Source organism: Hermetia illucens, chromosome 4 (genome assembly GCF_905115235.1).
Source record: "Hermetia illucens chromosome 4, iHerIll2.2.curated.20191125, whole genome shotgun sequence".
NCBI classification, from domain to species: domain Eukaryota; kingdom Metazoa; phylum Arthropoda; class Insecta; order Diptera; family Stratiomyidae; genus Hermetia; species Hermetia illucens.
The window spans coordinates 137032107-137048697 of NC_051852.1; the positions used below are offsets into that span (position 1 = coordinate 137032107).

At 40.0% G+C, this 16591-nt stretch overlaps 1 protein-coding gene across 1 annotated transcript in view; it reads right to left on the minus strand.

Moving 5' to 3' along the window:
• Positions 1-16591, minus strand: part of LOC119655525 (putative transcription factor SOX-15) — a 231212-nt gene that overhangs the window by 93390 nt on the left and 121231 nt on the right. The gene's annotated exons all lie outside the window — the stretch shown is intronic.

Genomic DNA, 16591 nt, shown 5'->3' on the forward strand with positions numbered 1-16591 from the left:
AATTTGAAGAGTAAGGTCAGCGGTAGTTACAACCAAAAATAGACCTGCCAATAGCACAGGCAATACCGAACTTTTAGACTTTTCTCTTTAGTAGGAGTTGCAATGAGTTATTAATTCATATTAAGAGTCCAATAGTTTTAGGTGGCTTGATAATCATCGCTTGTCGTAAAATTTTGGGAAGTTGACCTATTTTTGCGAAAAAGTCATAAAAAAATAGGTCCGACGTATCCAGTCATCGAGAGCATTTATATGTGGTCATATTCCAGCTAGTTGCTATTACTGACAGGCCTTTAAAGCAAATTACGAATTCCATCAATATATACCTTTTCATTTAAAGAAAACGCTGGTCGCTCTCAATAAATAATCCCCAGTACAGAAAAGTGCCCACATTGGGCGCTAAATTTGAAATTGCTTTCAGCGATTTGGGATACGTAAAATGCCATTAATAACGATAAATAAATTTTAGAAATATATAATTCGATTTATTTGCTGTCATATTTTGTCACACTGCAAAGAAATGGCCCTGACCTTCTGAGGAATTTTCACTGCTTATGGAATACAGCTCCTGCCCAGATTAAGAAATATCGAGATGATTTAAGCATGAGTTACTCCACGGAAACTCATAGAAATAATTTATAAACTCAGCTACCATAAACTGTCAACCATGGATTTCACATATTCATCAAACTCAAACCGAATCCAGGTGAACGTCAAGTCCAATAAACCCAACTTACAGAAAAATCCTTGGAAATTGTCAGCCTAACCACACCATCTAATAAATTCATCTCTCTCATTTCTGCTGCTACTTCGGTGATCATTTAATGAATAATTGCGTAAATTGACATACATAGGTGCAATGGCTTACTACAGCCCGAGAAGTAGAATTCTACCATGCAATCTTATTCAGGTGGACCCCAAGTGCAATATCTTTGATTCAATGTTTTGTCTAGGTTGGAAGCGGGAGTTTGTGTAGACTTCAAGCTACAATCAGTGGGTTATTATGCATACAAAACATGACTGTACCTGCTGGAGTGTTTGTTATTTCGCTGCTTTTCCTGCGCAGTATCTTAGAAATATATATGTAGTCGGGTATTTATTGCAAAATGCAACCGAAAACCTTGAAATTTTATGCAACACACTCTCTGATTAGCATTAACATGAGTTACACGACATGAATTCATTCTAGTTTATCATAGATTCAAGATTAAATCTTTTCCTTTTGCTGATGATGATAAAGAGAGAACATAAGGTTTATCTCGTGTATCATTTCAGTATCATTAGTTGTATCTACTGGGAAATGCAATGCTAATGGATCAATTAAGAAACTAGGGATGGCTACGTTGGCATTAAAATATTATAGTAGCGAAGATGGCTGGGTAGAGAACTAGAATTTCGATTTGATTTCCAAATCAAATTAATGCTCAAGCGTTAAATGAAAACGATGCTTTCGCCCTATATTTGCTTTGATTTTAGGGCATATTTTAATTTTGGGATTTGCTTAGAACGGTTAGTTTGTAAAGAGTTGTTGGTCTTAAAAGAGGGACGTAGAAATAGGCAAGACAGAAGCAGAGAGGTTGACCACTTCTTTTAATCTTTAGGTCAAGTGCATGCTTGACATTCCTGTGTTTAATCGCAAGATGGAATTTCTTTAACACCTTTAATTAATGGGCTTTTCGTTGGTTATCCAAAGATAGGATAAATAAATTTCGTTTTAGGGTAAAAACAAAAAGATATCTAGTTCTGCATTTTTTCATAAAATGAATTCAAAATCTGCAAGGATAAAGTCCAAATCTACAATATCTATCGACAATGATACACGATTAACATGAAGAATTCCCTCTCTTTCCTTAATACTTAGCTGGTGACACTAGTTTGACAATTTGCTAATACTTCGAGGGTGATCATGATTTTTCTTCAAGCCAAAGTGAGTTTAATCGTAAGTTTGTGCAGGAGTCGAATCAATTGGTAACACAGGCTATGATTACCATTTGGAATTTGAGAGTTCACATTTTAGGAATCTCAAATGAAAAAAGGGTAATTTGTCGATTGCTAATAAAATAATAATCTTAGATGCATGAGTATAGGATTAATTCTAAATCAAAGTGTAGATCCGTTCTGTGAAGATTTTCTAGTTCATGGTAGTTCTCTCTCGCTGTTCTTCGATGACTCTCCATAAGCTTGTACGCTAAAGCAGCCCTTTCTGCTACATTATTCAAAACAAAACTAAAGAAGAAAGAAATAAAAGACATGATTTTCAGAACACCATATGGCAAGTTAGTAATTCCGCAAACGGAGAACACTGAAACTGAAGTTGGAGCCCTACAGGAGATTGATGAAGCGACAAAGGATCTCAAAGCAAACAAGGCACCAGAAATTGACAATATTCACGCGGAACTATTGAAAGGTACTAACAATAGCAGTAAAAAACATCTATATACTTATCTAGCAAATATGGTAGGAAAAGGAAATCCCGCCCCCCCCCCCACCTCCGGGATGGCATAAAAGCGTAATGTGTCCAACTTTTAAAAAAGGCGGAAACCAAAAAACACCTCACGCATCCTCCTCATATCGCTCTATTTGTCTTTTAAACGCGATAGAGAAGATGTTGGAGAGGATGATATACGACATGCTGCTTCTGTTTGTCGAGGTAATGGGTGGTTTACCGAAGCGGCAGTAAAGATATTTCTTTGGTACGAGGCGGACGACGGGCCGGAATATGTTGTGACAACAGGTGTTCCTCAAGGGTCTGCATTGCTGCGCCCGATGTGCAATATTATGTATGACGGAGTGCTCGGCCTTCGCGTCCCAAGGAAGGCAACGTTGATGGGTTTTGCAGACGACCTGGCGGTGGCAGTAGCTGTGAGACACCTCCAGGACGTGGAACTTCAAGGAGCACCAGCAAAGGCTAGCTCATCTCTAGCAAGGACGATGCCTAATGTTGGAAGGCAAAAATCTAGTCGACCGCTGCACATCGCAGGGATGGCGACATCCATTCTACTATATACGGCTCCTGTCCGGGCGTGCACACCGGATAATACAGTGAACCAGGGAAGGATAAGTTGGGCATTCCAACCAATCGCGCTGAGGGTGTGCAATGCATATAGGTCAATATCCGGAAAGAAATTGTGCATATATTCCGTTGGATCTTCTAGTGAATGAGGCACACTGTCTCTACCGAAGTGACTGCGGGCTTTCAAAAATCAACTAGGAAAGAGGTGTACGTGAGATGGTAGCAATTATTGATAGACCAGTAGCTTACTCCAAACTACAATTTTATTTTATTATGTATATATATATTTCGGGAGCAACTTACTCCCTTCATCAGTACAAAGCTAATGCTGCGATAATCTCGAAAAAGGTCGCTGGATCCATACACTGACGCCGTGTATTCAGAGATAGGTTGAACGAAAGCACGGAGAATTGAATAACACAGTTCCTTATGGAAGTACTTGAATCCGTTCGGATTGGATGAACCCCCATACTGTCCCGAACGCGCCATTTCATTCATTCATTTTCCAAGATTCGGGATTGAAAGATGGAAGATAAACGACGCCCGCAACGCATTGGACCCCATAATCTTGTATTAGAAATGCTAAGGTCGAAAGCAAATTGGAGTGCGATAAACGCAATAGTAAAAGCTGCTGAAACTGGATCGAGCCCGCAAAGCGCGACGGACGCTTAAACCGGAGCCTTCCTCGCGAAGTAGTATTTCACGGTAGTCTTGCGGGAAAATTGGCGTAGAAGTGGAATAGTTTTAGTGGGAAAAAATCCCACACGCTGTGGCAATCTCGCGGAGCAGCGTCTTTTTAAGATTTCCACCTCCACCCATAAAAAAAGGCGAGAAGCTGTATATGACAATTACAGGGGCGTCTCACTGTTTTGTTTGGCTTGCAAAATATTCACGAAAATCTTGGAAAACGGACTGATGAATCCGTCATCCATTCGAGTACACAGGAGCCGTCAATTTGAAAAGCAGTTTTGACAGATAAAGGACTGGTCATTTCAAGATTATGTAGCGACATCTAAATAAAAACAGTAATTTTTGCCTAAAAAGTGGGTGGAAAAAGTAAGGCTATTTGAGAAATGTTGCTATAATACAGAAGCTACGTAAAATGTGCAACAAGGAAGTGGGTTTTGCACATGGCAGTGAAGTGTCAAGCTAAAACCATTGAACGAAATCGAGGGAGTGATAAATTGTTAAAACTCGGGTGGACTAGCACCTAAGTACAGATGCTGCTTTGATTGCTATTAGGTTCGGAAAGGTGGGTCAGGTAACTACACTTCCCCACTCTCATGTTATTGCCAAAATTCGCGATGTTTTGAGACAGTTGTGTTCGGAGCTTGTACCAAAGTGGATACTATAACCCAAATAGCGATCGGCCGTCAGACAAGATGATGTCAGCCGGGTGGGAGGGGTGTCAATCCACTATCACTACCTCAGTTGTTATTGAGGTTGCCACTCAATCTAAACATCTTAAGACCTGGCAGAGAAGTATCATCTTTTGGTATAATGGACACTGGAATATCTGAAAATGGATATCGATTTTAAAAATGAGATGAAGCCGGGTTAAGGTCTCGACTTAACGTTAGTTATTGCAAATCGTCACTGCAGCGTGGATTGGGAGAGGTGTGTAAGTGTAATTTCTTTACGGTGAAAGGCACTAATGAAGCAATTGCCTAAGTTAAAGTTGGTCGTCCGGGAGATATGATTTAGGGTTGACTCACAAAGCGCGAAATTAATAATTAATATTCCTGTAGACGTGAAGGTGTACACCGGCCCACCTTCAACCCGGGATTGTCAACTATCCCAAAAGGAGGATCTTCACTCCCAAAGAATAAATTGTCTCCATGGATATGACAAATGCGTCAAAGAACTTAAGTAAGTCAGTATGTTTCATCAATTATTTCCATAATTTTAAGTATAGCCTAAATATGCCCACAAAACCATACGTCCATTTTTGAATCCGAATTCTGATAAAGCTTTATCTTTAGAATAAAATTTCAATCCAAAACCCTATTGTATGTTTCCGCAGTCCCTACTGCTGATTCGAAGTTTGTTGAAATGAGGGGAAGAATTTTGGATGGAAAAAAGCGCTGCAAAAGGGCACTCATCAGGGCCGTCAAGGTTAGTGTAAGGACTACGGCTTTTAGATGTATTTAATCAAAGGTCTTTCATCTTCTCAATTGAAAAATGTATGGGCCACCCTCTAACCAGATGGTACGACTTAGATTTGATGGAAAAGATTTTCTATTATTTATATTCAAAATGGCCTTGCAACTGTATATGATTTTGAACCGGAAGATGGACGTACTAATGGAGCTCACCCGGACCCAGTTGTGGCACAGTAAATAAGGCCGATTCCTAGCCACTAAAGCCAATTTTATTCAAAGTTAACGTCTTTGGACGTATTTGGAAACCATTTGATCTAAGAGGATATCCACCTACGCATGACCGGAATGAAGAAACAGTATTCAATTTGAATAATAAGCAAAAGTATAGTAAGTAGTGGCGAACTCTTGGCCGCGTTCGAGAGAAGAATCCTCTCAAGAATTTTTGGTCCCCTACATGAGGATGGACGATTCCGTACGACGATGAAATCTATGTTCGATACCATGACTGTCAGGTTGTGGATAAAATCCAGCTCAATAGATTACGGTGGGCAGGTCACCTACTCCGTATGGAAAAGGATGATCCAGCCCGGAAAGTCTATAAGGGAAATATCTATGGTAGAAAAAGCAGACGAGGCAGACCCTGTCTAAGATGGAGCGATGGCATAGGTCAGGACGCCAGACAACTTTTAGGGATATCGAATTGGTGGACCTCGGCGCAAAACCGGGATGTCTGGAGTTCCTTATTAAGGCAAGGTTGTTGCGCCGTGAATGATAATGATGGTATGCCAAGAAAGTGATCCTATCCTAGTTATATTAAAGAACTGGTTTACATAAAAGACACCGCGAGAAAGAACGATTATAGCACTGACATTATAGATGCTATAATAAGGAAGAAACAGGCCATCTATAACAGGAAACAATTGACGTCGTCAATTATATATAATATAATATGTATATAAGGCATAGAGTTAAGTAATACAAATCATTACAAAATAAGCACTGAAGAAGGACACATGTTCTGTCCGAAACACGTGTTTGCTCAACATAAATAAAATTCTATAGTTAAATTGGAAACCTTTCCTTTCAATAGTTTTCTTTTATCCTTGAGGGATTGGCACGCAACACCATCCCCGTCGCTAGTAGTGGTTTTGAATTGAAATATTTATATCGATATTTCGGGAACAACTTGTTTGTTCCATGTCGGATGTCTTCTAGGTAGACTAGGTAGGCACTTGGCCCTGAAGAAGGGAACAAGTTGTCCCCCCCCCCCAACCACTAGCGACGAAGATGGTGTTACGTTTTATTTCCTTAACCTTCTCACTAGAAACACTGTGAACACATATTGACTATAACTATCCTTGGTTCAAGGTTATGGTTTCTTTATTTCTATCTTTGGACAGTTGGTCTGACGAGTCCCATTCTAAATTTGATTCAAACCTTTCTGATAAGATGTTGGCTTTTATGAAGGGATTGCGATGGTTGGGTGCGCGTATACTTTCATATGTGTAATATGCTGCGCACGCTGTGATCTCGGTTGAATTCTTTTGCTTTATTTGTTATGGTGATGATGATATACGCTGAGTACCGTCCGCTTTGAAAAGTTAAGACTTGACTGTACGCTGCGTGATCTGGTGAAAGAGTCAAATAATAGCTCAAGTTGTAAATCAACCTTTCTTTTTAAGACCTTCTTAGGTAAATGTACAATTTTATCTGCTGTTTCGCAATAAACAGATTTTAATCTCAATTTTCGGCTCCCAATTAAATTAATCGACTTTATTTATAATATTGGGTCCATATTATTTCAGATATCTAGTCACATATTGATTTCAATTAAAATTTTCGCTCCGTGATAAAAAAAAAACATTCCAACCCGCATTTATGTACCATTGCCTGATATATTCCGCATATCAAATTGAAATCAGAACAGAACTGGCTTCTCCAGAAACAAGTTTTCTGTAACCGCCAGCAAAACAACATATTCATATTGGAAAAAAAATGTTAATACCACGCGCGAGGTGCATATTTCTCTACATTTTACAGTCGGCCAAGGGGAGCTCAGAGATCGGTCCCCACGATCGGACCCAAAATGTCATTACGCTCGCATTTTGTTCAATGGATTGCATGTAGTTGGTTACGGAAAAGTAGAGTTTTGGAGGAGTGCGCCAAGCGCAGATGGCGACCAACGAACCAATCACGCTTTGTAGGCGGAGTCTATAATTTATGATGCTCGATCAAGTAAAGAAAGAGATGATCGCACCAGAAGCGAATTCGCTGATCATGATCAGGTTCCCTGGGTGCCGCCAAAACTCCAAGATATAAACGTACTGATAAGATTCTTGAATGGGTAATGCTGGACTCGGGGTCAAGATCCAAAAATTTTTGAATGCAAAGTGAAAGAAAGCTTGCGTGGATCATTGGTCTGGTAATTCGTCAAATTGTCCAACATGCCGACTCTGCTGGGTATCATTGGCTTTTGGCGACATCATCAAGGTGAGTTTGATTTAAAAATCAAATTAATGCAAAACAACAAGACACGCCACACAAAATGTCCGAGGGAATATGATGTTTGATGGCTGGGCCGCACCCAAGTACGCTTTGAACCTGCATGCCGAGTTGGAGACATAAAACGAAATAGCAAAAAAATATCTGAAAAAAAGCTCTGGACAGTAATTATGTTTTTTTTTCAAATATTTGAACAGAAGTTGGTTGAATGTCGTATGGGACAATAGTGTATGACCTTTACATGACTAAATTGTTTGTTGGTTTAGGCTTGGTTGTTTTCGTGCAGAATGGACATACTAAGTGGCATCTTACACTACACATAGAACGATAATGCTAGTACCAATAGCGTCCCAAAGTCTATTTTGGTACCCTCGACAGCACATGGCTCAAAAGAATGCGGACTTTGACAATCCATCTTTTCAAATGGTTATCATAAAGGTGAAACGCGATTTTTAAGCAAATGCTAATAAACCTTTTTATTTTGCTTCATATTTTACTCAATTTCGTCACATTTACTTGCCTTTCAGGAAAGCCGAAAAATGGAAAAGCGGAAAATTCACTCAAATTGATACTACTGGATTAGCCTATCCTACGTATTTCTATCTTCAAGATTGGGAAAACAACGAACATTGTGGGGTTGTCTTAAACCTTTTCAACAATCTGGTCACTCTCGAAGCTTGGAGCCAATACTAAACTGCCCTCAACTTTCATTTTGTTGCATTTTTTTAAAGGATTTTAGTGGCAATATTACTTGAATGGAAAAGGATCCTATGTTTCACTCTAGACTTATTTGTGGAATTTCCATGCCTTAGGCTGGCAATCCTAAGCTTTTCACGTCGTAGAGGTAACTACTACGAAAATACAGTCATAGGAAAACCCAAACTTTGACCGAAAATTAGATGCGGCCAAAATTTACAGCCAAATTAAATAGTGCAATCTAGAAAGACAGAGCTATCAAACAAACTGAAAAAAGTGACAAATTTTTGATAGTTCAATCTCGCCGCGACTAAAGTAGACTATCTCGTAATATCCATTGATGTGGACTTGGATTTTTTGGGAACCAGTTCAAGAAGATGAGTTAGATCCTTTTTTTACTTCGGTCCCCTGGAAGCCATTGCTAAAAATCATCTGCGGAAGAATCAATCAATGGCGCCCAACGTGGGGCTTTCCCTTAAAGGTAACTAAACGTATATTTAACACGGGCGATGCAACTAAACTTTAAGGCGATATAAAACTGCTTACAAAGAAAATATTACACATAATAATTTTAAATATACGAGGATGTGGTTATGGAAGGCTTGGACTGAAGTTTGGGGTGAGGAGAATTTGAAAAAAATGCAATGCACTATGCCAAAAGAATAGAAAGCGGAGGTCAGTTGGAGGTATCCTTCCGAAAGTGCGCTGATAAACCGTTAAAGTGGTGGGCACTACACTTCCAAAATTTGTTTGAAATCGAATGCCAACATCAATTTTCGACATCCTTGAGAGTCACACTTTGCCGCTTTTAACAGAGAATCGACTTTCAATAAATATACAAGTCGTTGCTATATAAACTTATTACTAATCCAGTTATTACTCCGTTGAAGCTGACAAAAAAGTTACCGTTCGAGAATATATAAAACTATAAAAATGCCCTCTGAAGAAGGCAGGCAATAGATTGAAAAAGCAACAGCAGCTACCGAGAAGATTTTAAAGAAGCCAAAGGAGAGACATCGCTTGCAACTCGAAAATTTTCACTCACTTGTACAGTTGTAATTCTTAAAGATGTGACCCAGGATAACCAAAAAAGAGTACAGCTATCTCAAAATCCCTCACAGAAATCACAGATTGCCAAAATGCCTAAAGTTGCACCTCATCAGCCGCTTCCAAACAACAACAATGAATGTGAAACTTTTTAAAAAGCTGAATCAGACATGGTTGTTTTACACAAAGATAAGGAAGGACACTTCTCAGAAGTTCGAGGGGCAATACCTTTCAAGCTTATAGTCACAAAGGCCTGTATATCCAGAGACATCTGAAAGGAAACCGTCTACTAGATAATAGTTCCCAAGCCTCATATAAGAAAAGGACAGAAGACTATACCTTACAGAATAAGATGGAAATGAAGCTTAGAAACACTTGCTTCCATGGAAAGACATATAACCTAAAGTTTGAAATATGAAGCCAAGTAAACGTAGAGCCTAGTCCGGAATATAGCGAAACTAATGCATTCATTCGACACACCAAAACGAAGTTGAGAGCGGAAAAAGACTACCTTTCACAGATTTATCGTGCCGAAACCTACCAAATGTCCGGCCCCACATTGGGCGCCATTTTACATAGGCTATTATGAGATGGTTCTTTGGCCATTCCTTAATTTTATAAGTCATTTTCTTTTTGATGTTTTTAAATCAATTCGTACAAATTACAAAAGGCATTTTTACCTTAAAAAAAAAGTAGAGACAGAGAAAAACAGTCCTCTAGAATAGTCAGACAATTGTCTGATTTAGCTGTCATCCTAGGCCATAAAAATTGACAGGCTAATTTTCCATTGCATTGATATTATTAATGACATCCACCCCGTTTGGTTACTCACAGGAAAACATCATGCAAATATCACGCTTAGCCCTTTAGCAACATCTACTGGTACCAATATGGTTTGAATATGATCCTTAAAACAGACGTCGAAGGCTGGGAGGTAAATAAAGTCACATCTCGTTGCCGCCAATATTCACTAAGATAACATCCGATTCTTTTCGTTGGATTAGTGACACTTAGTAATGAAGCTCCGCAATTGGTCAAAATATCTATGAGCTCGCTCAAAATTACCAATACTAACTGCATGCGGATCATTCAACTAACAGTGCTGTTGGGAGTACTTGGTTTATGCACCCAAAGAGCCACAAACAAAAGTAGGTTTATCCAGATGGAACCACTTTCAACCAAATTGATCACGTCCTAATCAAACGTCGCCCCCTCTCAGTCAGCACAGTTAGTAAGAACATATAGATAGGGATCTTCATCTTGCTGTCAAGGTGCCCCAAACTTAAATAACAACAACACCCCGACATCTCCAACAATCAGGTGAAAGTCGACACTAAAGCCATTCATAATAAAGTCAAATTCATTCAAGTAACACCTATAAAAAGGAAATGGATGCCCCAATAACTGCAGCTAGCCTATGTCCTCGAGGTGAAGCGTCGACAAATAATCTTCACAATCACCTGAAGAAGGTTATCATTGATACGGCCACAAATATATTATACTTGACTCCAGTTGTAAAAAATTCGGAAGCGCTGGGTCGACGATGAATGTAAGTTAGCAACGAAACGGAAGAATGCCGTATATCGGGCAATGTAGAGATCCCAAAGAACGCGGGCATGCAAAATCTGTCCAAGGGGAGAAAAGCTTCACAGACAGAAAAAGAAAGCGTGGGAGAAGCAGCAAGTCTGTGAAATTTATGTAGGGAGCAACCGCACCAGGAGCGAAGTTCTACCAACCAGTCAGCTGGATGTCATCCCGCCATGACAAAAAGGATAATTTGATTTCTGATATTCCAGTATATTGGAACATTGGATTGATCATTTTAATAAACTGCTCAAAATCCAGAATAGACGACGAAAAAGTGCCACCACAAAATATGGGGAAAACGGCCTGCGCAATCTATCGGCTTAAAAGTCATATGTCGCCAGGAGCCGATGGAATTACAGCCCAATTGATTGAATATGAAAGCGATTAACTATACCAAGGGGTTCATTAACTTATACTCAACGACAGCGAATTAATGCCTGATGATTGGCAATTCAGTAGCACTCAGTGCAGCAATTATAGAGGCTCGTTGTTGCTGAGAACAATCTTTTAGATATCTTCCGCTATCTTACTAGGCCGGATAGAAATATACGCTTGGAAGCTTATAACTTTGATCATATAATGAAAGCTCTATACATGATAATAATCGTACTGGTCCTCATGTTCTCCTCGGAGAATCATCTGAAAAATGTTTCTCTCCCAAAAGAATCTACTAATCCGTAGTCTATATAGCAGCGAAATTTATGAGCGATACGACGACGTATCAATAAGTTGCGATCGGCGGTCACTTAGTGTGTATAGGAGAGGATGATCACGTCCGGAAGTCTATAATGATAGTATTTAGAAGTGGAAATGTAGCAGCCCCTGCCTTAGATGGAACGATGACATGAGCCAGGATACCGTGCAGCTTTTAGGGATATCGAATTAGTGGCCTTCGGCGTCAAAACGGGATGTCTAGAGTTCCTTACTAAATCAGACCTAGACTGGATACTGGATGATGCGCTGTTGATAATGATGATCAACGAGTGCCTTTTATCTAAAATATCCTTCAGCACTACCCAATTTGGCCTTAAAATTCAAATCAATCGCAAATGATCTAAATTCCGCTGGAGGCAGTGATGGTTTACTAGACTAGGCAACAATATAAAAACTACTCGATTTTTCCAGAATAACACTTATGATTGGAAGAAATTATCAACCAGCTCTAACCAGCGAATTGCGCTGCCAAACGGAAAAAAAATCCTAAAAAGGAAAAAAATCAGCATGAGAAACTGATTTGATTCATCTGGCTAGTGAATGCGGAAAAAAGGTAACGATAGTTTACGTTTCGGAATAGTTTGTCGCTGACAAATATCCGGAGGTCTAAGCTGCCGGAAAAATAAAAACGGCGAAACCTATACTAGAGAAAGTTGCTTATTTTCTCTTGGTGGAAGGGAAGGCTGAAGTAGCCATGACCACCAAACGCTGGAAGAAAAATATCAGAGAGGAAGTCGGTGGACATTCGTTCATCCTAAAACTGAACCAACATGAGGGGAATCTATAGCATGACGGAGATATATAAAATTGAACTGAACTGAATGAAAGACGCGACTGGAGATTTCCCTATTCGCCTTAGATGCGAGAAAACATCAGAAAATTAGAGCATATATTGCTCCATTGTCACAAATTTTGAGGCTGAGAGAAAAAAGATGAAGGAAACATTGAAAGTGAACATGGGACCGGAAAATGTGCTAAAGCTGGGGTATGCTTTGGTCAGAGAAAAGCAAACTGTCAATTTTTGACTTTCGAAAGACTAGACTAATACCGGCGTTAAGCCTTACTGTCTGGTATTATATCAGCGGGCATAATCACCATTAATCATACTACAAATATAAGGTGCAAATAAGCCTGGAACTTGCGTGTCTATAGATAATGTGTAAGCGATGTAACCGGAAGGTATAATATCAGTTTGGACATGGAGAGCTACATCAGAGATATTTGAACTTTGTACGTCAGCTACCCACTTTTTCTATTAGTAGTCATCGTGGGTTCTAGTATTTTCTATGCGAATCTTATACTAAACAGTGTTAAACTGTTTTATTATCAATCAATCTTGGGATCTTGGTATCAACATAACGCAAAATATCGTTGGTGGACATGTTAGCAAAACACAAAACCCAAAATTTGCGCAATACTTAATCCTAATGCTATCCTAACTGAAGAGTTAGCCAAGCACTTGGATTTTCTTACAGCTAAAATAGCTGTTCTGAAAATAAATTTTCTTGTGAACCTATACTTTCTTAGCCTTCCATACATTTATCTTAGAGTTGGCAGTTGCTTTTAATAGTTCCGTGTATACTCGATCGGTCTAAATTTAGCGAACGTATCTTTCTAAGAAGCAAACACAAAGCGAGTAGCCAAATTATTGGGGGGGTCTTTCGTTTGCAAGAAACGCTTTAGCAGACTGAAGGATCTGATCCATGAATAACCATGCTCCCTTTAGGATTCATCAAAATAAAGACAAAATCTGCGCAATTTCAACAGCGTTAGAATGAAAACTGTTAGAAGATTTCAGATTTCAGCAGATATGATATCTGCTTGCCATCTCACCGAGTAATGAACCTTTGGCGAATCGGCTCTGGATTTGGCAAACGAGGCAAGTAATAAAAGCTCAATCAAAATTTACTTCGAGCAAGTTTAGGTCTGTCACTTGGAAATATGTTATTCGCATCCACGTCGTGTTTGCGGTTGCATTTGAAATGAGGCAGCGTTTAATAAGTTATCTCGGCCTTCGATGAAGCCGTCAGCCGTTCTTTCATACCAACATCAAATTGAGATTTGTAATGTATTCACTGTCCACTGTGAAGAATGCCGTCGCTGATCATCCATTGAAGTTCGCAAAAAACTTCGTTAAAAATTTGCTGCAAGGAAAAGGTTTCTGGAACCCATGAAGACTTTGTTTTTCTTCCAAAACTTTGCATTCATCGGTCAGATTTCTAATATTTAATTCCAAAAGGAAATATCCAGCCAGTGTTAAAGCCTCACTGACGCATGGAATCCTCAAACAATTCTACTCTCACATTCGCAACTCCCGCAATCCCGTCCAGCTATCTCCTTCTTTCATTTAATTTACTGGCTCCTATGTTAACTGCCCTCAACTATCTTGCGACTTACTCTGTTGTTACTTTTCTTTAGTGTATATTTTCTTTCCCTACTCTTCTTCTCTCCCACCAGTGGATACAACCTACCCCATATTTCCCGCCATTCCCCTCCTTACTTCCTATTCACAAAAGCGGCGATCTTGACTTGAATCACCGTCTTATTTTGGTCCTCTCTCCCTATTTAAAAATATAGGAGAGGTATATCAGTGACTAGTTGTCCGCCCACTTTGGTCCCTCAAAACTTCATTCTAGGCCCTTTATTATTTTTATTCTTAATTAACGACCTTCATCATCATCAACGGTGCAACAACCGGTATCCGGTCTAGGCCTGCCTTAATAAGGAACTCCAGACATACCGGTTTTGCGCCGAGGTCCACCAATTCGATATCCCTAAAAGCTGTCTGGCGTCCTGGCCCACGCCATCGCTCCATCTTAGGCAGGGTCTGCCTCGTCTTCCTTTCCTACCATAGATATTGCCCTTATAGATTTTCCGGGCTGGATCATCCTCATCCATACGGATGAAGTGACCCGCCCACCGTAACCTGTTGAGCCGGATTTTATTCACAACCGGACGGGCATGGTATCGCTCATAGATTTCGCCGTTATGTAGGCTACGGAATCGTCCATCCTCATGTAGGGGGCCAAAAATTCATCAGAGGATCCTTCTCTCGAACGTGGCCAAGAGTTCACAAATTTTTTGCTAAGAACCCAAGTTTCCGAGAAATACATGAGGACTGGCAAGATCATAGTCTTGTACAGTAAGAGCTTTGACCCTGTGGTGAGACGTTTCGAGCGGAAGAGTTTTTGTAAGCTGAAATAGGTTCTGTTGGCTGACAACAACCGTGCGCGGATTTCATCATCTTAGCTGTTATTGGTTGTGATTTTCGACCCTAGATAGAAGAAATTATCAACGGTTTCAAAGTCGTATTCTCCTATCCTTACTCTTCCAGTTTGACCAGTGCGGTTTGATGTTGTTGGATGGTTTGTTTTCAGTGCTAACGTTGCCACCATATCGTTTGTCTTGCGGTAATGCCCAAAATCTCGCACCGCGGATATTTTCAATGTGTTCCTCGCGGAAACCGAAATCTATTCCCATTCCCCGAATCTAAGACTTCGATCATCGATATTACAAAACCATAGCTTGATACTCTAAACTTTCTCGATTTCTCCTCCTTCTGAGGACAATAAATTATTGGAGTTTACTGTGCTCACTGTCCGTTAACAAATAAATAAATATTGAAAAAGAGCGACATCTCGTTGGAGGTTATGCAATGCAATGAAACCCAAAATCGCAGGATGGTCGACGAGTGGATCACCCTAGGGCTACATAGGATAGCTAAGTGGGAAAGAATGCAAGCTCCTCGAAAAGTCGTGGGGAGGCGGAAGCACATTACCAGGAACGGGTTATGGGCCGTAGGAGTCTGCCATGTGGCGGAGTATAAACTCGGTAATAATGAAGCAAGAAATAAAAATATCAAGAAAGGAGAAAGAATATGAAACAGTGACACGTTTTAACTTTATAATTTTATATTTCTGCCACCCGTAGGTAGCCAACCACTAGTCAGAAGATAACAATTTTCGATGGTGGTCTAATCACAAGGGGGACTCGGAATTGGCAATCCCCTCTCGGGTACATTTTCTGCGAATGGGACACTGGAAAAGACGATGTAGTGATATTTAGACGCAACACTGATTGGCCAGACGCTGAAAGAACAGAAATATAGGAGGCTCATGACTAAAATAACTTCCTCGTGTCCTTAAAAAATGTTTTAATTATCCTCCCTTAAAGACAAATCAGATATTAGCCGAAGGGAAGTGAGCCTTCAGGTATGTTGGGTAGGGAGGTAAAGCGGAAAGGAGTAAATCATTTCGGATTGCCAGATCAGATTGACTATGTGTCCGCGTAAGTGGTCTGCTGAGCAACGAATAGTAATAAAATTTGTTGTTTCGTCGCGTGAGGGCTGCGTCTTGCCGCAAAGAGGATGGGATGCTACGAGTATTATAAGACTATTTTCTACATAATTCCTGTATTATTGGCCTTTATCAAACATATCATCATCAACGGTGCAACAACCGGTATCCGGTCTAGGCCTGCTCATAGATTTCGTCGTTATGCAGGCTACGGAATCGTTCATCCGCATGTAGGTGGCCAAAGATTCTTCAGAGGATTTTCCTCACAAACGCGGCCAAGAGTTCGCAATTTTTCTTGTTAACTACCCATGTCTCCGAGGAATGCATGAGGACTGACAAGATGATTGTCTTCTACAGTAAGAGCTTTGACCCTATGGTGAGGCGTTTCGAGCGGAACAGTTTTTGTAAGCTGAAATAGGCTCTGTTGGCTGCCAAGTGAATCGGTTCGGTTCGCATGAACGAATTGGCTATTAGTGGCGTTTGTTTGCGGGTCTCCAACTTGCCGAAATTTAATTTCACAGTTCGCAGAATAAAGACTCTCAGAGACCCATATACGACTTTCAAATCGATCCGTGATATGATTGAAGAAGACCGCAATATCAGAAATTACTGCACAAGCCTGACTTGGGTTACCAAAA